Raw genomic sequence first — 27024 nt, 5'->3', positions numbered from 1 at the left:
GATCTCGGAGCCAGGAAAGCAGGATATGTCAGATCCGGTATCAGAGGCTCTGGAGCAGGTTGGGGAGGCACTAAATCCGGCTGCAGTTCCAGAGATCCCTGAGCCAGAGGTGGAGTAGACGACTTTGGTAATGGTGAAGGCATTGCATCTCTCAGAGCCAGAGAAGTCACTGCTCTCTGAGATGGGCCAGGCTCACCCCGCTCACTGAGTTGGAGAGATCACTTCCCTGCAATGACATCTGGGACTTAAGGATACTGACTTCAGAGTGGAATTCTTTAAAGAGCGACACCAAGAGCCATGGCGCCGCTTCTTCTTGTGTTTCTTCGAAGACCTCGAAGTGTGTGTGTAGGAAAGTGGGTTTCTGTTGCAGTAACCCCCCCACTTTTTGCCTGATGACTGATGCACTTTTCCTTGGTGTGCCCTGGGTCCCTGCCAATCAGGTACCCAGTGCCTGTGTTCTTCCCTAAAAACTGTACTAAAGCCTAAACCCAATTGGCATCTCTGGCCACATGTCAGCCCCTGGTAAATGGTACCCTAGATACCCAGGGCATTGTGACCAGAGAAGGCCCCTAAGGGTTGAAGCACTTATTGTGCCACCCTAAAGGGCCCTGTACCCTGACACCCACACACTGCCGTGGCAGGCTGAGTGTCTTGGTGCAAAACAAAACAGAGAGTCGACATGGCACACATCCCTGTGTGCCATGCCCACAATCACGCTGCCCTGGCATACCTCAGTCACCCCTCTAGCTGGGTGGGTACACAGTCAAAATATCGAGTCTTAAATTTCGACCTACCAAAATATCGAGTTTGAAATTTCGAAGGTACAGAATATCGATGTCAAGAATATCGTAGGACAGAATATCGACCCTAAGGTAAGTAATATCGAATTTATTTATATCGATGTAAGTAATATCGAAGTTAGTAATATCGATAGCATATATATCGATGTAACTAATTTCGATGTCACTAATATCGATATTTGTATTATTTTTATGTTTTTTATTATGAATGTGTTATATGTTTCTGTTAAATATTTAAATGAATTTATATTATATATGTATTATTTTGATATATTAATATATTTATTTTTAAGTAAATTATATGTTTTAGTACCGGAGCGGGTTGTGGGTTTATAGGGTAATAGGGTGGGAAGTAATTTAATTGTAAATAATTAATGAATTTTTTATGTATAAATAATTTATTTAATTATTAATTGGCACTTAATTATTTTAATTGATAAATTAATTATTTAATTGGTAAATTAATTATTTAATTGGTAATTAATGTTAATTTTTATTAAATGTTATGTTTTAGTACCGGAGCGGGTTGTGGGTTTATAGGGGAATAGGGTGGGAAGTAATTTAATTGTAATTAAATATTTTTTTATGTATAATTTATTTTGTAATTACTTATTAATTGGCAATTAATTGTTTTAATTGATAAATTAATTATTTAATTGGTAATTAATGTTAATTTAAATTAAATGTTATGTTTTAGTACCAGAGCGTGTTGTGGGATTATAGGGGTATTGGGTGGGAAGTAATTTAATTCTAAATATTTAATTATTTATACATTTTTTGTTATGGATAATTAATGTATTAATTAACTATTAATTGGCAATTAATTATTTGAATACATAATTAATTTATTTAATTGGCAATTAATATTTGTAATTTGTAATTATATTTTAATAAGTAGAAAAATTCATCAATTAATTGGTAAACATTTTTTTAATTTTTTTAAATTTTGTATATTGTTTCTTTATTGTTTGTTAATTGTGATTTAAATTTAAAAAATATATATTATTTTTATGATAAATAGTTTATATTTTTATATTTATTATTGGGTGAGTAATATTTAATGATTATTATTTATTGGTGTTTGTTGTTAATTTATTGTTAAATAATTCTTCAAATGTTATTGGTTTTATTAATTATTAATAGTTTTTTATTGATGTTGATGTATTAAAAAAATTAGTTATACATTATTGCAAATATAAATATTAATTATAATTATGTTAAAATATAATTCTACGCTATTAAACGCTTTCCCTACTGTTGCACCCTTTGGAGTTGGAATAGTAATTTTTCCCCCTACGCTATCCAAAGCTTTCCCTACTGTTGCACCCTCTGGAGTTGGAATAGTAATTTTACCACCTACGCTATCCAACGCTTTCCCTACTGTTGCACCCTATGGAGTTTGAATAGTAAATTTTCCACCTACGCTATCCAACGCTTTCCTTACTGTTGCACTCTCTGGAGTTGGAATAGTAATTTTTACCCGTACGCAATTCAACGCTTTCCCTACCGTTGCACTCACTGGAGTGGGAATAGTAATTTTTACCCACCCGCTATCCAACGCTTTCCCTACTGTTGCACTCTCTGGAGTGGGAATAGTAATTTTTCCCCCTACGCTATCCAACTCTTTCCCTACTGTTGCACTCTTTGGAGTTGGAATAGTAATTTTACCCTGACGCTATCCAACGATTTCCCTACTGTTGCACCCTCTGGAGTTGGAGTAGTAATTTTTACCCGTACGCTATCCAATGTTTTCCCTACTGTTGTACCCTCTGGAGTTGGAATATTATTTTTTACCCGTACGCTATCCAACTGTTTCCCTACTGTTGCACTCTTTGGAGTTGGAATAGTAATTTTACCCTGACGCTATCCAACGATTTCCCTACTGTTGCACCCTCTGGAGTTGGAGTAGTCATTTTTCCCCCTACGCTATCCAATGTTTTCCCTACTGTTGCACCCTCTGGAGTTGGAATAGTAATTTTTCCACCTACGCTATCCAACGCTTTCCCTACTGTTGCACCTTTTGGAGTTTGAAGAGTAAATTTTCCCCCTACGCTATCCAACGCTTTCCTTACTGTTGCACCCTCTGGAGTTGGAATAGTAATTTTTACCTGTACGCTATTCAACGCTTTCCCTACTGTTGCACTCACTGGAGTGGGAATAGTAATTTTTACCCACCCGCTATCCAATGCTTTCCCTACTGTTGCACTCTCTGGAGTGGGAATAGTAATTTTTCCCCCTACGCTATCCAACTCTTTCCCTACTGTTGCACTCTTTGGAGTTGGAATAGTAATTTTACCCCTACGCTATCCAATGATTTCCCTACAGTTGCACCCTCTGGAGTTGGAATAGTAATTTTTACCTGTATGCTATCCAATGATTTCACTACTGTTGCACTCACTGGAGTGGGAATAGTAATTTTTACCCACCCGCTATCCAACGCTTTCCCTACTGTTGCACTCTCTGGTATGGGAATAGTAATTTTCCCCCTACGCTAGCCAACGTTTTCCCTACTGTTGCACCCTCTGTAGTTGGAATAGTAACTTTTCCACCTACGCTATCCAACGCTTTCCCTACTGTTGCACCCTTTGGAGTTAGAATAGTAAATGTTCCCCCTACGCTATCCAACGCTTTCCTTACTGTTGCACCCTCTGGAGTTGGAATAGTAATTTTTACCTGTATACGCTATTCAACGCTTTCCCTACTGTTGCACTCACTGGACTGGGAATAGTAATTTTTACCCACCCGCTATCCAACGCTTTCCCTACTGTTGCACTCTCTGGAGTGGGAATAGTAATTTTTCCCCCTACGCTATCCAACTCTTTCCCTACTGTTGCACTCTTTGGAGTTGGAATAGTAATTTTACCCCTATGCTATCCAATGATTTCCCTACTGTTGCACCCTCTGGAGTAGGAATAGTATTTTTTACCCGTATGCTATCCAATGATTTCCCTACTGTTGCACTCACTGGAGTGGGAATAGTAATTTTTCCCCCTACGCTATCCAACTCTTTCCCTACTGTTGCACCCTTTGGAGTTGGAATAGTAATTTTTACCCTTACGCTATCCAACCTTTTCCCTAATGTTGCACTCATTGGAGTGGGAATAGTAATTTTTCTCCCTACGCTATCCAACGCTTTCCCTACTGTTGCACTCTCTGGAGTGGGAATAGTAATTTTCCCCCCTACGCTATCCAACGTTTTCCCTACTGTTGCACCCTCTGGAGTTGGAATAGTAATTTTTACTCTTACGCTATCCAACGCCTTCCCTAACGTTGCACCCTCTGGAGTTTGAATAGTAATTTTTACCCTTACGCTATCCAATATTATTTATATTTATTTATGTATTTAATATGTTACATAATGTTGTATTTAATTAATTTTTATAATATTGAAAGTATATTTAATTGTTTTTATTTATTAAATATAATTATTTATTATTATTTATGTTATTATTTTATGAGTGTTGATGTATTTGTAATTTATAGTATTTGTTAATATTTTTTAATAATTAAAAAATATTTATATATTACTTAAGTATATATTAAATATTGTATGTTTAATTTTAAACAAAATGTTTAATATTAAATATGTATTATTTAATCATTTTAAACATTATAACATATTTTTAAATAAGTTTAAATTATATATAAGTATTATTAACTTATTTTAACTTATTTTTTTTACAAAAAAACGATATTTTTAATTACGATATTTTTAACATCGATATTTTAGTATCGATATTTTTGTACTTACCATATTGTAGATAGGGTGTCGATATACTTGCCTTCGATATTTCAGCGTCGATATTTTGTCTGTCGATATTCTGACCCTCGATATTTTGTCATAGATTCAGCTGGGTGCACTATGCCGGTGGTGTGGGCACAGGTGCATGAGCCCTGTGCCCCCACAGTACCCAGGGCCATTCCTGGGCACTGTAAGTCCAGTGATGCCATTAAGAGTATATGGTGCTGGGAGGTTGTCATTACGAACTCCACAGCACCATAATGTCTACACTGACGACTGAGAAGTTTGGTATCAAACTTCTCAGCACATTAAACCCACACTAATGCCAGTGTGGGATTTAATGTACAATGCACGACAGAGGGAAACTTAGAGTTGCCCCCTGAAACCAACCCACATCCCGTGTCTGGACTGAGAGGCTGCCTAGGCTGTCACCCGGCAGACACGAAGCTGGAGCACTGGGTAGAGAGCCCTCCGCTCTCTGGGGCCTGCAACAATGCACATCCTGGAACGAGGTGCTAGGTCTCCTCCCCCAGGATGGGCAAAGGAAGCTTCAAAGGCATGCCGCCTTTGTGAGCTTCTCCAGGCCTCTTGCTGTACTAAGCATCTGGCCCTCACCAGTTCTGGCCCCCACTCTGGCGGGAAGACAGGCGGGAAGAACAAAGGAAGGAAAGGGAATGTGCCAGCCTCTGCCAACCCCACCACTCAGGTGGGGGAGGCGAGGTAAAGCACAACTCCGGGCTCTCTCCATTTTGAGAATGGGGAGCCCTACCCAATCAGAGCTAGACTTCTGCCCCCGTCCCACTGGAAAGTGGCAGGATAGGGGGTGTACTCACCCCAGGACAGGGACCCATTGGTCCTTGCCCTTGCCCTACCTGTAACACCCCTACATTTAGTATTTAGGGGCACCCTGAACCTTCCTTCCTCAGATCCCGATTTTGAAACAAGAAAGAAGAACAAGAAAAAAGAAGACCTGCCATGCAGCTGCTAACAAGAGGACGACACCAACTGACTTGGCCCCAGCCCTACCGGCCTGTTGATCCTTGAACCTGTTCCTGCTAAATCCCGGCATCTCCTGTGGTCAGCAACCTTGAAAACCCTGGAGGACCCGATTGCCTTGCTCGTTTAAAGACTGGGACTCCCATGAGTAGTGCTTCTGCTCAGACAGCAGCAGCCCCTGGTACCAGCCAGGAACCGCAAATCCAGCACACTCTGCACCCGCCGAGCCCGGCCCGTGCCTGAGTGGACAAAGACCACGAGGACGTCCCCCCGGCGACTGTGACCAAGAGTCCAGCACCCAAGGACCCTCCTCGACGATCCTGACGACGCCTGCAGCCTCACAACAAGGGACACCTCCAACCACGACCAGCAGAGGGTAAGATTTCCCAACGTCAAAGGACACCCCTGCACCCGGTGCCCAACGGCCCCTTGTGCCCAACTCCTGGGTGTCACCTATCCTCCAAGATCCCAACTTACCTCTCGAAGTGGTGGTTGCCCCTGAAGAATCTCCGTCCCCGAGCCTGCAGCCTTTGTTCAACTTCCAGCTTTCCCATTGAATAACATTGGGCGCCTTTAGGCCAAAAGCACCCTGCACCCAGCCGCCCGAGTGCCACTGGAAGTGCAGCATCTATCCTACTCTACTTCCCCACTTGCCCAGTGTAAGTGAGCAGGAGCTCAGCTCCCACAGCCGCGTGGTTTGCCTGCTAGCAGCCACCAACCAAAAGCCCTCTATCCTCCATAGGATAACATTGGGCCTACTCACTCTGCACCCGGCTGCCCCTGTGCCACTGAGGGTGTAACAACTGTACTTACCTGAACCTGGGAGACCATGGAGTCTACCCCCAGAACCTTAAATCTGCCAGCCGAGTACTTACCCAAAGACCGATAACTTGATTTTCTCCACTTGACATTTCTTCTAAGTGTCGAGTTTTGCAACTTTAAAATATTCACAAAAAATCAGCAGATCAACGAAAACAAAATTACTCACCTGCTATCAGGAGAGGTCCCAGAGCTGTATCTTTGGAATAGCATGGTGAGCAAAAAAATGATGGATTTAGGCCCAGATCTCTGTACTGGGGCGAATGTATGACATTGTTCTGCATTCTGTCCATCAATTGTTCTTTTTGCATTTGTCACCCCGAGTGGGACGGGTATGCTCAGACGTGAGTCCCATGCTCTCCATGCCACTGGAGTCAAGCTATCCTGGCTGATGAGGGCTGAAAGCCCAAAACCGGTCCTAGGATGCTTGTTTCCAGTCCAGGGAGGACCTGGCCTGGCAGTTCGGGCTGATCTGCTCCCATTGGGCGCAGGGTCAAGACGGATTTGCATATGGCTGTGTCCAAAATGGAATGGCATGGTGAGCAAAAAAATTATGGATTTAGGCCCAGATCTCTGTACTGGGGTGAATTTATGACATTGTTCTGCATTCTGTCCATCAATTGTTCTTTTTGCATTTGTCACTCCGAGTGGGACAGGTATGCTCAGACACGAGTCCCGTGCTCTCCATGCCACTGGGGTCAAGCTATCCTGGCTGATGAGGGTTGAAAGCCCAAAGCCGGTCCTAGGATGCTTGTTTCCAGTCCAGGGAGGACCTGGCTTGGCAGTTCGGGCTGGACTGTTCCCATTGGGCGCAGGGTCAAGACTAATTTGCATATGGCTGGGTCCAAACTGGAATGGCATGGCGAGCAAAAAATGTATGGATTTAGGTACATATCTCTGTACTGGGGTGAATGTATGACATTGTTCTGCATTCTGTCCATCAATTGTTCTTTTTGCATTTGTCACCCCGAGTGGGACGGGTATGCTCAGACGTGAGTCCCGTGCTCTCCATGCCGCTGGAGTCAACCTATCCTGGCTTATCAGGGCTGAAAGCCCGAAACCGGTCCTAGGATGCTTGTTTCCAGTCCAGGGAGGACCTGGCCTGGCAGTTCGGGCTGGACTGTTCCCATTGGGCGCAGGGTCAAGACTGATTTGCATATGGCTGTGTCCAAACTGGAATGGCATGGTGAGCAAAAAAATTATGGATTTAGGCCCGGATCTCTGTTTATGTATGACATTGTTCTGCATTCTGTCCATCCACTGTTTTTTTTTCTTTTGGCATTTGTCACCCCGAGTGGGACGAGTACGCTCAGACGTGAGTCCTGTGCTCTCCTTGCCACTGGAGTCAAGCTATCCTGGCTTATGAGGGCTGAAAGCCCGAAACCAGCCCTAGAATGCTTGTTCCCAGTCCAGGGAGGGCCTGGCAGTTCGGGATGGAGTGTTCCAAATGGGCGCAGGATCAAGACTGATTTGCGTATGGTTGGGTCCAAACTGGATTGGCATGGAGAGCAGAAACATGATGGATTTAGGCCCAGATCTCTGTACTGGGGTGAATGTATGACATTGTTCTGCATTCTGTCCATCAAGTATTCTTTTTGTATCTTTGAGCCCAGCACTGAACCTGAAAAGTAATTATAACAGTGATTTACTGTTCACCCAATTTCCCTCCATAGAAATAGAATGCTTGGTTTTTACCAAAATTTCTTCTAAGTGTCGATTTTCAAAACTTACAAATATTCCTTAAAAATCGCCTGTGTAAGAAAAACGATATATTTCAACTCTTTACAGGAAATGCACCAGGGCGATATCCAGGATCCAGCCTTGAGTAAGAAAAACATTTGTAAAGTGATGTTATTGCATTTACTTAAAACCTCCCTCTGAGCTCAATGTTATTTTGTGTTTAACTTGTGTTGCCTATTGCAACAACTGAAGCTATTGGATTTAAAAGTCTATTGCTATTTAAAAGTATTAAATTGCAACATCTCATTCTGAGCAAGTATTTATGATACCTACTGTGGTTCTAAAATAAACAACTATATATTTTTTATATACAAAAGAATTTGCCTAGAGTTCAGTTCTTGAGTGTGTGAGACCATTTGCTGACTGTACAAAAAATGCTTTACACTGTCCTCTGATACTGCCTTACTGCTCGCCCAAGCTACCACTTTAGAGAGTATGGTTATATCTAACATTAGCCTCTGCCATACCTCTGGGGACTGTGGACTCTGTGCACACCGTACCTTACTTTGGTCCAGTATATACAGAACCACTTTCTTACAGTGTGGAGACCGCGACTTCGAGCGGGTGCTTGACCTCCTATGACTATTCTTCTGCTTCTTCACCTTAGCCATGAATAATTTGGCCTCCTTCTCCTTCAGCGCTTTTGGATTCATGCGCTTGCACGAAGTGCATGTCTCGACGCCGTGGTCCGACGAAAGGCACCGCAAACAATCCTCATGCAGGTCAGTGATGGACATCTGGCCCTCGCATTCTCTGCACAACTCGAAACCAGACTTCCTCGGAGTAGTCATCTTCGTACTGCAACTAAGTTGCAACAATAGCAACAAAAACTCCCAGAAATGAAGAGCCTGGGAAAAAAACGTTGATGGTGCAGAAAAAAAGAGAACTAATGTCAGCACGCCGACAAGGTAGTCTTATTGCTCCGATGACATCACGCGGAGTCGCGTGCGGAGCCGTTCCAATGTGACCTACTCATCGACATGGTAGAGCTGAGGAGAAAATGTTCAGTGTAATGCTGCGGATTGGGGTAATTCAGAAGGTGAGAAATCCAGGCAGATTTATCCATCAGAAACCATAGTGTCATGACGACTTTGAATGGGACAAAGATAATTTCAAGTTCCATGTAAGTTTCTGGGAGGTTCCCCTCGACCAGGACCTCAACTTCTGCTGAGTTGCGTACCAGCCTGCTAACAGAGTCAGGATCTGTTCCCTCAAAGCCTTCGGGCCATGTGCCGGCAATCAGGGCACGACTTGATGCAAGGGACAGGTCAATCACAGACATCAGTTGGTCACAGGCGCCACAGGGCTTAAACCCAGACTTGCTTGAAGATATCGACACACCAGGAGGTAAGCAATCAAAAAGTCGACAAAACCTCGAAAAAAGCCAGTCAAACGAGAGGGGTAGCTCTTCTCTGGATCAAGCCTGGCTGATGCAGAAAGAAAAACACATCAGTACGCCTGGGTGTTGTCTATAGAGGTCGTGTCAATTCAGGGGAGTGAAACGCCAGACGCAGAGCTGCTTGACACCACCTACCGGAATGCAGTGGTATTGTTCACAAAAGTTCTTCAGAATACATTCTGACGCCCAGAGAAATTGAAAAGGTGAGTAATCTAAAAAGGAAAGGAATCAAAAGGTAAGGAATCTGCAGCTAGCTCTATGAGATTCATATATACTCTTAATTGCTACAGTACAAACAGCTCACAATATACTACAGCTCATGTCAACTGTATGAAAGGTTTATTGGAAATTAGAACATTGGAATGCTGAGAGCTCCAGTGTAAACAATGGAGTACTCCCGGGCTTATAATGGCTGGTGTAAGTCTAGAGCTCCAACATTACAATGTTTGTCTTCGTGTTCCTCTATTAATTTATAACTTTCTACCATTGGTGGGTGGAATGTTCTACTATATATGGACACTGAAAATAGACATTTCTCCTGTAATTAGGAATGTGTGATGTTCATTTTCATTCCTGTCAAATCTGTCATGACTTGGATAAGGACTTCGAGGCCAACTGTACCATGCCCTATTTTATTATTTCTGCACAGGGTGAAATGCTGAACATGAATACAAATGTTAACTACACCACACTGGAAGTGGCTTATACTGGTATCCTGGTGTTAAAACGAGAACACCTACATTTACAGGCCAGGCCAATTCACAGGGACTGAATTGATACAGGTGTAGTCCTTTTTTGGTTTCACTCTCTGGGACTCCCGGAGGTTACACAATCCCAACTGCTTCATTCTCTTGCGCAAATAAATTGGCATCAGTGGCATATCAGATTAGAGAATTGGAGACAATTGATCAGGGTTGTAGACTTAAATGGAAAAACATCTGCCATAAAGCCTTCAACACAAAGCCTATTAATGCCTGTTACGATCATTTAATGGTGTGCCTTGATGTCAGACAATAACAGTTAGACAATTTTTTTTACAATTTCAAATAATCTTTATTTCGGTCATAAAAGACCATAAAAGATATACAAATAATTTCCATCATAAAAACATTCAAGCTTATACTCAAAATTTTCATGTTTAAAAATTATTAACAGTTAGTACTTACAAAGAGATTAGCCAGATAGTTTGAACTCTAATAACTTCTAAGGTGACCCCCATCTTTGTACCACATAGATGATAGCATTAAGAGATTCCCTGGGGACGAACACAATTTGCATCAAACTGTCAATGAAACAAAAGAAAAGGTTCTTGAGGAAGCCTGGGAACATCTTTTGGTGCCAAGCCATAGTAATAACGGTACATTTTGGGAGATAGTTATTTGGCAATTTCTTAAGCCTGGCTCAGGCTCTCAATCCCAGCACATTTTACCAGACATCTGGGTGAGTCCTTTTGAAGACGTCTATGAAGCTCCTGCCATGGATTCTTCTGCATAGGGTGTTTTTCCCTTACAGTTGTCTCTAGTAATTCTACGTTAGTTTTATGCCAGGTGCAAGATGTACCTGGCACTCTAAAAATAAAGCCCTTGTCCCTGATGGGTTTTCACTTAAATTATTTTTGTTGTTTTATTTTACAAAACACATTGAGCATGACCGTGTTACAACATGACGTTGGTTAAGCAGTTATCATATTCTCACATATTATAATGCTTGGTGTCAAGCATAACCATTTCCTACGAAATTGTCAGACTACATGGCAGTTAAGTACTCATGTATACAATACTACTTTCCTCAACCTACATTAACTGATTGTGTTCCTTCCCTTGTGTGCACCTAATCCTGTTTTTATCACCTCTGACAGGTTTTGGTTGCCTATTCATTCTCCCGTCGCCTCGTCCCGCCCAGTCTGTCGTCTCAGGGGTGAGACTGCCTCCTTGTTGCTGGACTATTTTTGTATTTGCCTTCACCCCCTCCAGTCTCCTTTCCCACCAAGTATGCTTGAAATGGGGTCCACTAATTTTTGGGGGAGCGACTTGGTGGGGGTAATAATTCACTGTATAGGTCTGGTTGTGTATTGCAATACACCACGTCTGCATACCATTCTTTTATAGTGGGTGCTGGACTTTTCGCCCTCCGTATTGTCACTCAGAGTTTGGCTAGTATTAACCGGATGGCCACCAGTTTTCTATTGTCCAAGTTAACTTCCTTGACATACCCTAGTAGTGCAAACATCTGTTCCATCTCCAATGAGGTGCCAACGATTGAGTTCAGCTCGCAGAAACCCTTTCCCCAAAATCTGGCAATCTCCAGGCAGTACCACGCCACATGCATGAAATCCACAGAATTTGCATGCCATCTTGCGCAATCCTTTGTGTTACGAAGCCCCTATCTAAAGAGTCTCTCCGGGGTGTAGTATGTTCTGATAATATATTTAAAATGAATGAGTCTATGCCTGCAATTCAGTGATATTGATCGGGTTAAAGAGAAGCAGTATTGCCAGCACTTATCGTCTATAGCCCCGTCCAAATCCCGCTGCCATTCTATTCCCACTTTTGTGATGTTTGGTCTAGGCGCTTTTTGCACTGACGCATATATTTAAGCTATTAGTCTTGAGGGCAGATCAGACTGTATTAGGGCTGTTAGCGCTGTGATGTCCAGTGGCTCCCGCATATCTTCTCCTAGCATTCATGCCTCTCTAAAGTGCTGGAAACGGGTTATAGGTTTTAGTGCCTCTGACTTCTTGGAATAATTCCAATTCCTTCACTACGCCTTAATCACAAAAAGGTCTCCCATTTTAGTGATTCCCAGTGCATGCAATGCCTTCACTAATCTATCAAAACAAAGTGCTCCATTCTACCTCCATGTGGGGGGAATATTGCAGTGAGCCTGCGTAGTATTCTTGTATTCGTTTCCAAGCATGCATAGTCAAATTCAGTGAGTCTAGGAATCTGACACCTTGTGGTATTGCGGAATAGCGTTCTGGGGAGCACGTGCGGAGTGGCTACATCTTTTTCAATGTGTATGTGAGGTAGTGTACTGGTCATCTAGCCAGCAAAGTGCCAGAGCTCCCTGTGCGGCTCTGTACTATAATTCCATGTCGGGCATGGAAGCCTCCCATATCATACAGCAATACCAATGTCTTCCACTGCACCCTGGTTTGTTTACCCGCCCAAATCAATCGCAGCAATAAGGACTTTAACTTGTCAAAGAATTCCCATGAACGTGTTATAAGGATATTCTGGAAAAGAAATTGGAATCTAGGGACTGCCACCATCTTCATGATCGCCATGCGTCCCATCATGGATAATGGAAGTTTAATCCATCTTTCGATCTCTTCCTCAAAATTTTGGACCGCTTTGCCATAGTTTTCCCTAAGGACCTTCACTGGATAAGTATGTATTTGTATTCCAAGGTATCTAACCAGTTCTTCTGACCAGCAAAGAGAGAATTCTAATGTTATTTGCGCCATACTGGGTTGTGAGAGGAAAATAATGGACTTATCACAATTGATCTGGAGTCCATGATGACTTATTATACAGGACCTCTAGGAGTTTGAGATAACACTGCATCAGGTGTTAAATGCGTTTCTTGCAAAACGGCTATATGAACTTTGTTGTTTGAGGTATGCCACTACTTTACTGAGTTTCCTGTGATCGTTAAGAGTAAGACCACACACGTTCCATGTGATAAACCTTGTGTGTGGAGTCTCTGGATTGTCAATACCACTCTGTGTACTTGTGCAATATCCATTCTTTATTTCCTGTAATGTTGTCATGCTCTGTCTTGCTATGGGTTTCATTTTCTCTGAACTTTAACAGTAACTTTTCTTTCCCCAAATCCCCCCATCCCATGCTATGTATCACCCAACTTTGCATAGCTGTAACTCTCTCCTCCCCCTCCTGTCTTAACATCCCTTCATCCTGGTATTCAACAAATAACCCCATTCCGTAACTTGCATATGGTGGATCACCCTTGGGGGTGGATGTTGCCTGCTGATTGAGTCTCTGCTGGGCAAGAAGCACCAACCGCCTGGTGCCTTATTTATGATGCATCTCACACAGTATATTATGGTTATATTCAAGTGCATGGAGACTTACCTTTGGAGTGACTTTTTCCCTTGTATTCCCCCATATTCATCACCTTATGACTACTTGTGGCTCTCTGCGTGTACATTCACCATGGAGTCTGTCCGTAGAGCGATTGTTTTCTAGATCCTACAAGGTGTCACATTAGGACAGTCTTGCCTACTTGCCTACATCCAGCGCTGTGATCAAGTGCACACCGATCATATAGTTTCTTACCCGTCGGTGTAGTCTTGCAGCTTGAAGACTTTCTGGATTCACAAATGCTGTGCATTATTCCGCCATCTAGTGGTTGGGTCCGGATTTGTAGTCTTTTTTTTTCCCGTGGCCCAGGGGGGCGTCGACATACCACCATTTGGTGTCCTTCGTGCAGTCGGCGCGGTTCCTCCGGAAGCTCCCACCCTTGGTCGCCATCTTCGGATTCTTTTTTTTTGTCTTGTGTCACTTTTCCTCTTCTTTTATCGTGTCAAGTCTTTCTCCAGTTTTTATCCCTTTCCTCCTGTCTCATCTTTCTGGCGGAGGAGGGTGGGATCGCTAGAGAATCCAGAAAGTCTTCAAGCTGCAAAACTGCACCGACAGGTAAGGAAACTATATGTTTTGCAGCATGAATCTTTCTGGATTCACTTTGCTGTGCATAAACTTTGTAGCGGTTTGTCCTTATTGTGGTGGCTGGGTGGAAGATGAGCTCTGGTTACTGAATATGTGTTGTAAGACCTTTTGTCCCACTTGTGCTTCCTTGTTCATTTGAATATCTACGAGGTAGTGCTTAGTGAACGTGTGCACTGAAGACCATGTTGCAGCTTGGCAAATGTCTTGAATTGGTGTGTTGGCTAGAAGCGCAATTGTTGCTCCTTTCTTCCTTGTTGCATGAGCTGCTCTTTGTAACAGTTGCCATGCTTGTAGCAGAGTTGTATGTTTTGTGCAATCCTCTGTGCAATGGTATTTTTGGTAACTGGTAGTCCCAAAATACTGCTGGCAAACGAAACAAAGAACTGCTTTGTTTTTCTGCACTCCTTTGTCCTTTCTATATAGTGCATACAGCCCTTCTGGTGTCCAGTGTGTGTAGCGTCCTTTCTGTGCTTGTGGCTGTTTTTTCCCGGAAAAAACCCAAGGTATTTGGATTGTTTGGTTGATGTGGAACCGTGACACCACCTTTACCATGAAGTGTGGGTCTGTTCTCACTTCAATCCTATCACTGTGTATTTGGAAGTAGGGCTCTTGAAGTGTTAGCGCTTGCAATTCACTTACTCTTTGTAGCAATGTGATAGCTACTAAGAAGGCTATCTTTAGCGTGAGCATGTGCAGTGTAGCCTAGTGAATAGGCTCAAATGGTGCCTTCATCATATGAGTTAGCACTATGTTGAGGTTCCATGCTGGTGCTGGCATTCTGTTTGGAGGTGCGATTCTTTTTGCTCCTTCTAGAAATATTTTTACTGCTTGGGAGGTGAAGAAACTCTTTCCTGTTTCTCCTCTTGTGTAAGCCACTATCGCCGCTAAGTGCACCCTTAGGGACGTGTAGCTTAGTTTATTTTGTAGTAGATGTGTTATGTATTTTAGTACAGTGCTCTAAATCCTTTACCGCTCTAGGAGATTTTAATTTCCATTTAGAAGGGGGCTCAGACCCGGACACGTTAGCTTTGCTTGAAGCAATGCAGGGGGTAGGACTGACTCAGGTAGTAAGGGGAGCCACACATACAGCAGGGCATACTTTGGACGGCATCTTCACAAACAACCCGGACTTACATTTTACCCATACAGAGTCCATGGCCTGGTCAGATCATTCAGTGGTGCTTTTTAACATCCAAACACCCCAGCTGGCCAGGGCCAAGCAGGACAAGAAGCCATCCAAGCTTTATAGACCCTGGAAAGAGCTTGATGGAAGGGCACTAGAGGATCAGCTTATATCCTCTCTATTTACTCTGCCTGCGTATGTAAATGAGGCTGCAGTGAAGTACACAGACTGGATAGATCGAGCATGTACTATTCTAGCGCAGCCTAAACGTTGTCGTCCTACTCGCACAGTACCATCTGCTCCCTGGTTCACCCATGAGTTACGAGACCAGAAGGTGAGCTGTAAAGAACTAGAGCGCGTTTGGCGTACAGATTACCTTCAGGCAGATAAAATCAAACTTAAAGCCAGTCAAAGGATCTATAAAGAAATGATCAGAAAAGCCAAAAGCATATATTTTACTGATCGGATTGAGGGAGCTAAGAACTCTACTAGAGACCTCTTTGATGTCATCACCAGTTTGGTCACTCCTAAGTCAGTAACTATTCCTCCAAGTTTGGAACTTTGCGAGACTCTCGCCAAGTTCTTTTTAAATAAAGTGGAACTGATTTTTTCGGCATTGGAACATCAAGTGGGGTTGACTCTTCTTGAAGGGACACACAGGACCACTTTGGCCAATCCACACGAGGCGAAACTCTCGGCGTTTCGTCCGGTGAACTCAAAAGAGATAAAAAACTGCTCCAGGCAACTAAATCAGGCTCGCCTCAAGACCCCTGTCCAGCGTCAGTGGCACAGTTGGCAGCCATCCCTATATCGTGTACTCTTGCAGATCTATTCAATCAGATGCTTGACATTGGAGAATATCCAACATGCTGGAAACGAGTGTCGATTGCCCCACTGCTTAAAAAAACGGCACTCGATATTTCAGATCCCAACAGCTACCGGCCCATAGCTAGGCTACCACTGCCAGCGAAGCTTATTGAGAAAGTCATGAATGCACAGCTTTGTGCCTTTCTCAGGTCCTCTCAGTGCTTGGACATAGCCCAACATGGGTTTAGGGAAGGCCACAGCACCGAGACAGCCCTGATAAAGTCCACGGAGGAGATTAGGAAGGCGCTGGATGCAGGAGGACGGGCAGCTTGTGTACTCCTCGATCTTTCCGCGGCCTTCGACACGGTCCATCATAGCATTTTGGTGGATCGTTTAGAAGGCTGCGGAATTCAGGGGACAGCCCTGAGTATATTGAAATCCTTCCTTGCCGATAGGGTCCAGGTGGTGGCCCTGGGAGATTTTGAATCTAGACCTGGGGGGGGGTCCCACAGGGCTCCTCCCTAAGCCCCACCCTTTTTAACATTTATGTCTCTTCTTTCGCCCCGGTGATTCGGTCATTTGGATTTGAATTAACATCCTACGCAGATGATACACAGATTGTGGTATCTCTGTTGCCGGGGAGAGAAGAAGGAACAGCGGCTAGGTTCCAGGACTGCATGACAGCGGTGAGATCACGGATGGTAGGGAACTGCCTTAAATTGAACTCCTCTAAAACCGAGGTTCTTCTCTTCGGCGCTGATGTCAGTTTCTGGAGCCCCAAATGGTGGCCCCACGATATGGGAGCCCCACCCATTCCGTCAACGAAGGTAAAGAACCTGGGAGTTCTTATTGACAGCCAACTATCTTTTAAACCCCAAGTGAGTGCATTAACCTCCTCCATCTACTGGATTATGAAAACTATTAGGAAAGTTCTCCCCTTCCTATCAGACCATAGCAGGAAAACGGTGGTGACAGCACTTGTGCTGTCCCGCCTTGATTACTGCAATAGTCTCTTCCTCGAAGCCCAGCAGGGGCTGCTCAATAGACTACAGATGCTGCAAAATGCGGCTGCTCGACTGGTTACTGCTCTGCCTAAGTTTGCACCGGTGGCACATGAATTGTCGGTACGCAAGTGGATAATGTTTAAATCATTGTGTATGGAATACAAGGCAGTGAATGGACTGGGTCCATCCTTTCTTCAACAGCACTTTCAACTGTACACGCCAGGGGACAGTTAAGGTTGGCCAATCAAGGGCTAGTTAAGACTTCTCGGATCAGGAAAGCACGGTGGGGATGCCGTAGTTTCATCTCAGGAGCCTCCACCGTTTGGAATACACTGCCTTTGGCTTTGAAACAAAGCACTAATCTGATGGCCTTTAGGAAAAATATTAAAACCTGGCTCTTTGGCCTATAGAAACTGATGAACATCTTAGGGGAGATATCATATCATTTCAGCGCCAGGACTCCGTGCGGTAACAGCGCGCTTTATAAATGGTATAAATAAATGAATAAATAAATAGTACTGTTGATTCCTTTCTGATTTTCCTTTGTAGTTTCTACCTAATGCACCATTCGGAGAATCTGTTCCACTTTGCTACGTAGCACTTTTTTGTGTTGGGTCTCCTTGCTTCCCTGAGCACTGCCATTGTGCTTGCTGGTAGTTTCAGGTGTGCACATTCTAGGTAGCCATGCTGCGAGGCTGAGGCTCTCTGGGTGTAGCACCCTTCCGTTCTGCAGTTAAAAGGTCCCTTCTTCTTGGGAACCTGTGTGCTGGTGCTTGCACCATTTCCACTATTTGTGAGAACCAGGACTGTCTGACCCACTGAGGTGCTATTAGTATTAGCAACGCACAAGGTACTACTTGTGTAACAATATATCTGTAAGAGACATTAGTTAGTGCTAGATTCCTTACCTTAGAATATCCCCAGGCGTCAGACTGGATCCGGAAAGTTTTTGCTTAGCAGTACCCCTGCGCGTCAGTAGGTGGCGTCTTTCGGCTCCGCGTCTGTCACTAGCGTCGTCAGCGCTGAGATGACATCAAGGAGAGTACTTAGGCGCCACCCATGTGCGCTGACGTCAGTTCTGTACACGACTTTCCGTGCCAGGAACGCAGAACCATGCAAGATACTGACCATTGGTGTATAAAAACTAGGGCCCTGAAAGGGATGACCTTAACCCTAGTAATCAGTCCGCAGAATCGGGAGGATGGGTGGGGCGGTAAGGACTCTATCACTAACTAATGTCTCTTACAGATATATCGTTACACAAGTAGTAACTTTTGCATCAGAAAGAGACACGTTAGTGATAGATTCCTTACCTTAGAATAGATACCTCAGCAATACCAACCCCGGAGGTGGGAATGCAAACAAGATTATACCAGAAAGTCACAGAGCACAGAACGGTCAAAGAAGCCGTCTCTCCGGACCGGACTGTCAAGGCAGTAGTGCTTTGTAAACGTGTGCAGCGAGGTCCACGTAGCTGCCTAACAAATGTCCTGCAAGGGAATGCCGCGTCCCAAGGCAGTAGTGGCTGTAGTCGCCCTGGTCGAATGGGCGCGCAGCCCCACAGGAGGCTCCTTCTTGGCCAAGGAGTAACATGCTTTGATGCACAGAACGACCCACCGGGAAATGGTCCGTTTTGTGCACAGTCTGACCTTTTTTGGTGCCCACGTAGCCAACAAAGAGTTGATCATCCACCCAGGAAATGTTGTGTACGCTGCAGATAGAAAGAAAACGCACGTTTTGGGGCCAGACGGTGGAGAATCTCCTCCTCCCTGGAAGGATGCGGAGGTGGAAAGAAGGTGGGCAAAGTGATGGTCTGCCCGATGTGGAAGGCCGTGACAACCTTTGGCAAGAAAGAAGGACGGGTCCTTAAAACCACCTTGTCTGGATGAATAGAAAGGAAAGGAGGTTTAGAAGAAAGAGCCTGGAGCTCACTCACTCTTCTGGCAGAGGTGATAGCTACCAAGAAAGCTGTCTTTAGAGTAAGAAGACGCAAAGGACAGTTATGAAGGGGCTCAAAGGGAGCACACATCAGGTAAGTCAAGGCAAGATTTAAGTCCCACTGAGGCATTATGAAAGGCATAGGAGAAAACGTGTGTGTAATGCCTTTGAGGAAATGGTTAACAACTGGGGACTTAAAAAGAGAAGGCTGATCAGGAAGCCTCAGAAAGGCGGAGATGGCAGAAAGATAACCTTTGATAGTGCCCAGAGCAGAGCCCTGGTGGGCCAAGGACAGAAGAAACAGAAGAACCTCAGAAAGAGGGGCATAAAGGGGATCCAGAGCCTTTGCTGTGCACCATGCCAGAAATTTGTTAGATCGGCAGGCGTATACCGTCTTAGTGGACTGACGCCTGGCTGCCAGAAGGACATTACAGACTTTAGGAGGGAGGACGAAAGCCATCAACTGTCGCTGCTCAATCTCCACGCATGGAGGTGGAGGCTGGACAGGTTCAGGTGAAGGACCGTCCCCTACTGCTGCGACAGAAGATCCTCCCGAAGAGGCAGTCGGATCGGGGATCGATGCTCATACTGAGTAGCTTGGGATACCATACTCTTCGAGCGCAGTCCAGAGCCACAAGAATGACTTAGGCCCGGTTGCGCCTGATCTTCTTCAGTACTCTGGGCAGAAGCGGTATAGGCGGAAAGGCGTACAACAGACCGCAGCTCCACTCAAGACGAAAAGCGTCTTCGTGCAAGTGCCGCCTTGGAAATTCCAACGCGCAGAACTGATGACATTGGGCGTTCTCTTCGGTGGCGAATAGATCTAACCAGGGCTCTCGCCACTGCAGAAAGACACCCTGCACCATGTCTGAGTTCAGACGCCATTCGCGATCTATCAGACACCGGCGCCTGAGTTTGTCCGTCCTGGCGTTCAGAGAACCTGCCAGGTGTTGAACCACCAAGGTAATGCCTTGATGTTCCAGCCATGTCCAGAGGCGCAGAGACTCCTGACATAGGGTCCACGACCCCATCCTCCCAGTTTGTTGCAATGCCACATGGCGGTGGTGTTGTCCGTGAACACCGCACTACACTTCCGCGGAAAGAGGGAAGGAATGCCTTCAGTGCAAGTCGGATCGCCCGCAGCTCCAGAAGGTTGATATGGAGCTGGGACTCCGCCGGAGACCAGAGGCCTCTGATCTCCGCCTCTCCCAAGGGGCCTCCCTATCCCAGGAGGGACGCATCCATCACTACTGTGTGCTCCGGTTGGGGAAGGGAGAGGGATCTGCCATTGACCCAATCGCGATTCGCGAGCCACCAGTGCAAGTGTTGTGAAGTGCCCTCTGAGATCTGGACATGATCGTACAGGTTGCCCTGATGCTGCACCCACTGGGACTTCAGGTCCCACTGCAAAGCCTGCATATGCCATCTGGCATGTTGCACTAACAGGATGCAGGAGGCCATTAGGCCCAGGAGCCGGAGGGTCATCCTGACTGAAACCCGGGATAGAGGTCAAAAGATCGGAATAACTGCTCGGGAGGATAAACCTGAAACAGCGTAGAATCCAGTACTGCTCGAATGAAGGGGAGCTTCTAAGAGGGACTCAGGTGCGACTTTGGCACGTTGATGGAGAACCCTAGCAAATGCAGGAGGTCGGCCATAGTCTGAAGGTGGGTGACGACTGATTTGGGCGAGCCCGCCGTCAACAACCAGTCATCGAGGTAGGGGAAGACTGACACCCATGACCTGCGCAGATGAGCTGCGACCTCCGCCATCACTTTCATGAACACCCGAAGGGCGCTGGTAAGGCCGAAGGGGAGCAGGACAAACTGGAAATGCTCCTGGCCTACCGTGAACCGCAGGTAGTGCCAGTGGGCCGGCAGGATGGGAATGTGAAAATAAGTGAACTGCAAGTCCAACGCCACCATCCAGTCTCCAGGGTCCAGGGCAGCCAGGACCTGAGGCAGAGTCAGCATCTTGAACTTCTCCTTCCGGAGGAAGTGATTCACGCCCCTGAGGTCCAAGATGGGGCGCAGGCCCACCTTGTCTTTCTTGGGGACCAGAAAGTAGTGGGAGTAACAACCACTCCCTACTTCCAGACCGGGAATGCACTCGATGGCCCCCTTGGCCAGGAGGGCCATGACTTCCTGTTGGAGAAGAGCCAAATGATCCCCCGACATGCTGTGGTACCATGGTGGCATTGCTGGAGGGGAGGACTGAAAGGGAAGTGAGTAACCGTGGCAGATTATCTGCAGCAAGTCAAAGGGAAATCCCTGGGGTGTGCTCGTTAAACTTTCATACCATTATGGATACACAAATACATTTAAACAGGGAAACAATAGTATACTTTACTACCAGGAGTGCATAATAATTTCCACAACCAAATAAAATCGTTCACAGTCTTGTTTTTAATAAAAACCAAATACATAAACACGAATTTTTAAACAATATAGTTTAAAATTTCAAAGAGATCTTCTTTGAAAAGAAAGCTAAAAAACAATTAATCACAATATTACATACATAATTAAAGATTAAAAAAATTTAAATTTCAAAACAGAGGAAAGTACATATATGACATTTCAGCAAATGAGTAAGCAAAAACCTATTATTAACAAACCCCTAATATCTCTGTGGCTTCTTAATATCTTTGCCACTATTTGTTTCTGGATCCAAAGGCCTATATCACTTAAGTTCATATAATCAACAGTGACAATAATACATGTACATCAGATTGTTTACTAGGCCCTGGTTGGATTCTCTGTATTTACAAAATGCATCGACGCGTTTCGGTGCAGTACATGTGATTCTGTAGCACCTTCTTCAGGACTTCTTTGATTGGGGTTTCTCGCTTCAAAGAGTAGTGACATGCACCTTCTCCCAACTGCATGAGATCAAAGATCCAAGCTGGGACATTTATGACGTTCTAGAGATTCCTTCACTCTTTTATTTCTACGTCCTCTCTTTCAGGACGAGCTCCTTGTATTAGGATGTCTTTACTTGTTATTCCACACTTTTGGGCAGCTTAACTGTATATCTTAAAATATTGTAAAACTCTCCTCGAACGGGCATAGGATAATGGGTTTCCTTCTCAGAACTGGATATGTTCTCGAGCTCGCCGGAGCCGCGTCTCTGCCTCGTTCCAACACAGATTATCTGCAGCACCCACTTCACCCACTGGGGTGGGGTGCTCCCTTAAGCTCGGATTAGGAAGGCTTGGAGGTGGAAACAGTGGGGGTAGAGGTGGACTGACCCGCACGCTGGTTCCCAGACTCGCCCCTGCGGAAGCCGCGGCCGCGCTGAGGTTGGTTCTGCACAGGCTTGTTGGAGGGACGTGCCTGGGTGCCCCTGCTCTGGCTACGAAAAGAACGAAACCCAGGAGTGTCAGGGTTCCTCGTAGAAAGACCCAAGGACTTGGCCGTGGCCCTTGCGTCCTTAAAGCGCTCCAGTGCACTGTCTGCCTTATCCCCAAAGAGGCGGGAGCCATCAAAGGGCATGTCCATGAGCAAGTCCTGGACAGAGGCAAGAGCCCGGTCAAATGCAACCAGGCATGGCGCCGCAACGCCACAGTCGTGGAAATTGCACTGCCCAACGGATCAGCGGTGTCCAAACCACACCTGATGGCAAACTTAGCCGCATTCTTACCCTCAGGAATCGCTTGGGAAAGGATAGCCTGGACCTCCTCAGAACACTGAGGCAAGACCTAAGCAACGGAATCATCCCACACTGCGTGGGAGTAACGGCCCAACAAGCAGGCGGTGTTAACCAACTGCAGCCCTAAGGTGGCCGAGGAGAACAACCTCTTACCAAACTGTTCCAGCCTTTTAGAGTCCTTATCCGGCGGAGCCGTGGAAAAGGCCCTCTCCGACGTCGAGGCCTGAATGACCAGGCTCTCAGGCGTAGGGTGAGTGGTCAGGAAGGTGTGATCACCAGGTACCGGGCGGTGATGCCTGGCGTCGTTTTTATCCACCGGCGCCCCAGTAGCCGGCCGCAACCAAGTGCCCAAGAGGACTTCGGTGACGGCCTCATTGAAAGGAAGCAGCGGCTTCGCGATGTAGATACCGTCTGGAGCACCTCAGTAAGGAGATTGGGTTTGAGGGCCACTGTAGGGAGGTCGAGATTGAGAGCCTCCACAGCCACAGCCCGTCGGAGCACCACGGTGTAGGAAGCACCCTCCTCCATAGTAGGCGGAGGAGAGGCAAACCCCGGGTCAGAAGAAACAACAAGTTCGCCCGCGTCTTCCAGGTTGTCCACCCAATCTTGCTCGGAGTCATATTACCGGGCAAGAGGGTCCTCGGACCAGTCCTAGTCGTCGCCCGCCTCTGGGGTAGAGGGGGCCGGTCACGGCGGCAGAACCGGAGAAGGGACGAACGGCGTCGGGAACGGTGCCGGCCGGGGTCAGGCCGGAGCCGCTTCCCACTGCGGATCCCAGGCGAGGACAAAATGGTCCGGGAACCGGGGCAGGGGTGGGATAAACGGCACCCAGTGCGGTGACGGGGGTGGAGCCGGCAACGTCACACATCATGGTGCCGGGGACAGAACCAGTGGCGCAGTATCCTGTGGCACTGGGGCTGGCAACAGTGGCTGAGCGGCCGGGCCAACAGGATCTGGACACGCGACTGCGGGGCCCGAAGGCACGCCGGCGGGAACCCTAGGCCTGTAAAGGTGATCCAAGACAGCAAGGAACTCTTGCATCTGTTCGGGAGTCACCGACAGATCCGGCTATGGCGGGTAGGCCGCGGGATTCCCAGTCTCCAGAGGAGCCGCAGGGGTGCAACCACTGTCCCCCTCATCCGCCTCAGAGGAGCGACGGGGGGATGTCAGAGAGCGAACACGCATCTTTGACTTCTTTTTCTGGGGTTGCTTACTGGAATCCGAAGGCAAAGACATAGAGCCCCAGGAGCGATGGCTCCGGTCCCGCGAGCGGTCACGGGAACGGCCCCTGGACCAGAGCGGCGGTGTGACGAATGCCGAACTTCCAGCAATTTCCGACGCCGCACCCGCAAGGCTTTCGGGGCCATGGCTCGACAGTCCCGGCAGTAGAGGCAAACATCGTGGGGGTCCGCCATCGACATATAGCGGCGACAGGCCCCACAAGACTTCAAGCCAGGCATCCCTACGTGAACCAGGAGAAAAAATAGGGAGACAAAAGTCTCAAAATAGAGGTCAAAAAGTGACCAAGGTACGTGCTCAATCCAGATCTGCGCTTGCAGGAGCGGAAAAAGAAACTGACGTTAGGGCGCATGGGTGGCGCCTAAGTACTCTCTCTGACGTCATCTCGGTGCTGACGACGCCAGTGACGGACGCAGAGCCGCAGGACACCACCTACTGACGCGCAGGGGTACTGCTAAGCAAAAACTTTCCGGATCCAGTCTGACACCTGGGGTTACTCTAAGGTAAGGAATCTATCACTAATGTGTCTCTTTCAGATATGTTGCCGATCCTGCATTTGTTGAGTACCCTGTGTATCTGTGGTATCGGGGGAAAAGCGTTTGCAAATGTCTTCGAACAACTTATCCATAGCGCATTCCCTTGGACCGATGGTCTGGAAGCAAAGTGTTGGCATTTTGCATTTTGGTGTATGCAAATTGGTCTATTGCAGTGTACCCCACTTCCGTAAGTTTTTCTATTTCCTGTTGATTGATCTCCCATTTGTGGGATGCTGATGTCTGCCTACTGAGTCTGTCTGCTTCTACATTGTCCTTCCCTGGGAGATTTATTGCTAGTAGGTCTATTCTTAGTGGAATGGCCCATGTCCATATTTCCTGTGCTAGCCCTGATAGTGCTACTGATTGTGTTCCTCATTGTTTGTTAATGTGGGGGTTGTGTTGTCCGTTTGGATCAACACCCTGTTTCCGTACAGCTCCTTCTGAAAGGCTTTTAAGGCTAGGAACACGGTTTTTAGTTCTAGGTAGTTGATGTATTTGACCGCATCCTGCTGCGACCATAACCCCCTCACCTTGAGTTTGTTCATGTGCGCACCCCACCCCAGTTGGGAGGCGTCTGTTGTGATGGTCAATGTTGGAGCTGGCTGTATGAATGGTTTCCCCTGTGATATGTTTTCCTTGTTCCACCACGCTATTGCCTGATGCACTGTGTGTGTGTGAGACAACCACTAGATCTTCCCAACTCCCTGTTGCCTATGACCATTGCTGCTGTATCCATTCCTGGAATGGTCTCACGTGGAGTCGAATAATTGGGACCAGGTGTATGCATGACGCCATCATTCCCATTAGTTTGCTCATCGTCCTCACTGTCAGAACTTGCCCTTTTGGGTGAAAAAGAATGTGAAGTATAATACGTACAGTGTAAGCAGTAAGATAAAAAAATACTGCAATAGCATGGTTGGTAGCTATGAAAGATATTCATAAAAATACATACATAAATAACACAGGCTAAAATGTGAATACTCATCTGATGCTTCTAGCTAGTTCTACCCCAGTGTACCTAACCTAAGTGTAGTACGAGGTAAGAAATAGGTGCTGTTTGTCTATAGTCTAGTTGGACTATCGTTCAGATTGGTGTTGCCAAGATTTGCCAAAAGTCTGTCTAGGTTCTAGTCCGTTCCATACCTTAGAATGAGTGAGGTTGAAATCGCTTTCTGAGTCTCGATCTCTAACACCCCGCAAGGGGAGTCAGAAACACTGGAGCTGGATTCTCTGCAAGGAGGATGACAGCGTCTGGTCAGTGCATCAGGCGAGGACTTGACTTCCTTCCGTACTTGCCGTGGTGAGCCGTGTTGTGCAAGTAGGCAGCCGAACCGTGGTTTGCCATGGTAAGTGAAGGTATATTTATACCTTGAAGGTGTTTAGGAAGGCCAGTATTGACGTAAAAGTCGGGCAGAAGAACGTCATGAACGAACCCCTAAGGAATAGATGTTCATGCATAATAAATGAGTTCTTGGAGAAATTAATATCCAAGCAAGGGGAAGTTGTAGGAGAGTAGGGTATGCTTTCCTATGGTCACCCCGCTTTTTGCTTTTTGCTTCACTGGTTTTCGACTTAGATGTGGCTGTGGGCCTGCTAAACAGACTCACAGCCCTGCTGTTCTCTCTCTAAATTCACACCATGTACTTTAGGTACATCACCAATTGGGAATTGGGTCACTCTTGTGAGTTCCTGTACAGTGTACCTTAGGTACCCAGGGCATAGGTGCATCCAAGGCCTACCAGGGGCTGCAGCATATCTTTTGTCACCCCTGGCTGGCCATCCAAACTGACACAACTGGCTGATCACTCAGCTGGGGCAAGGTCGTGTAATCACCCCTTGCTTAGATATAGGATACCTATATCTAACCTTATATCTAGACACATATACACCTATAAGTCACTCCTATGGCAGGCCTTAATAATCCTGAAGGCAGAGTGCTTGGTTTTATGTGAGATGGTGCTCTAGCATGAGCTGAGCCTGTCTGCAGCTTTCGGAACCATGTCCTTATAGCTGTTCTAGGCTATAGCCATACTATATACTCTAAAGTGCATTATAATCCTCGCGGTTGAATGCTAACTTTGGTTTGGCTTTATCGAAACATGTCATGTAAGGTGTCATACGCTTTGGAATACTACCGCCTCGCCAGTTCTGGTGACGGGGGTAGCATTCCACCCTTCTATAGGGAGAAGACATGTTGTTCCTACTAATCCCGGTTAAAGTTAACCAGAGCCTCAGCATCACAAAATGGATGCTGCTGCCACAGACACAAGTCTGACCTCCTGCTGCTGGGAGTCCTTCCAGCAAGGGAGGCTTGGACAATAGGTTTCCTGTCTTGGGAGGTGCTAACACCACCCCAGACAGGCCATAGTGTATTGGAGCAGGGAGGGCTGAATGAAATGAGACACTGCCTGGGGCACACAAGGTGTCCTATGCATAGTCCAGTTCAAACCGGTGCTGGGGCACTCCAGCCCCAGCTCTGGCACGAAACTGGACAAAGGGAAAGGGGTGTAACCACCCCCTTTCTGGGTCCCACCCATAGGAGGGA

The sequence above is a fragment of the Lissotriton helveticus genome, chromosome 9, assembly GCF_964261635.1.
Source record: "Lissotriton helveticus chromosome 9, aLisHel1.1, whole genome shotgun sequence".
Classification (NCBI taxonomy): Eukaryota; Metazoa; Chordata; class Amphibia; order Caudata; family Salamandridae; genus Lissotriton; species Lissotriton helveticus.
This window is presented reverse-complemented; position numbering follows the sequence as displayed.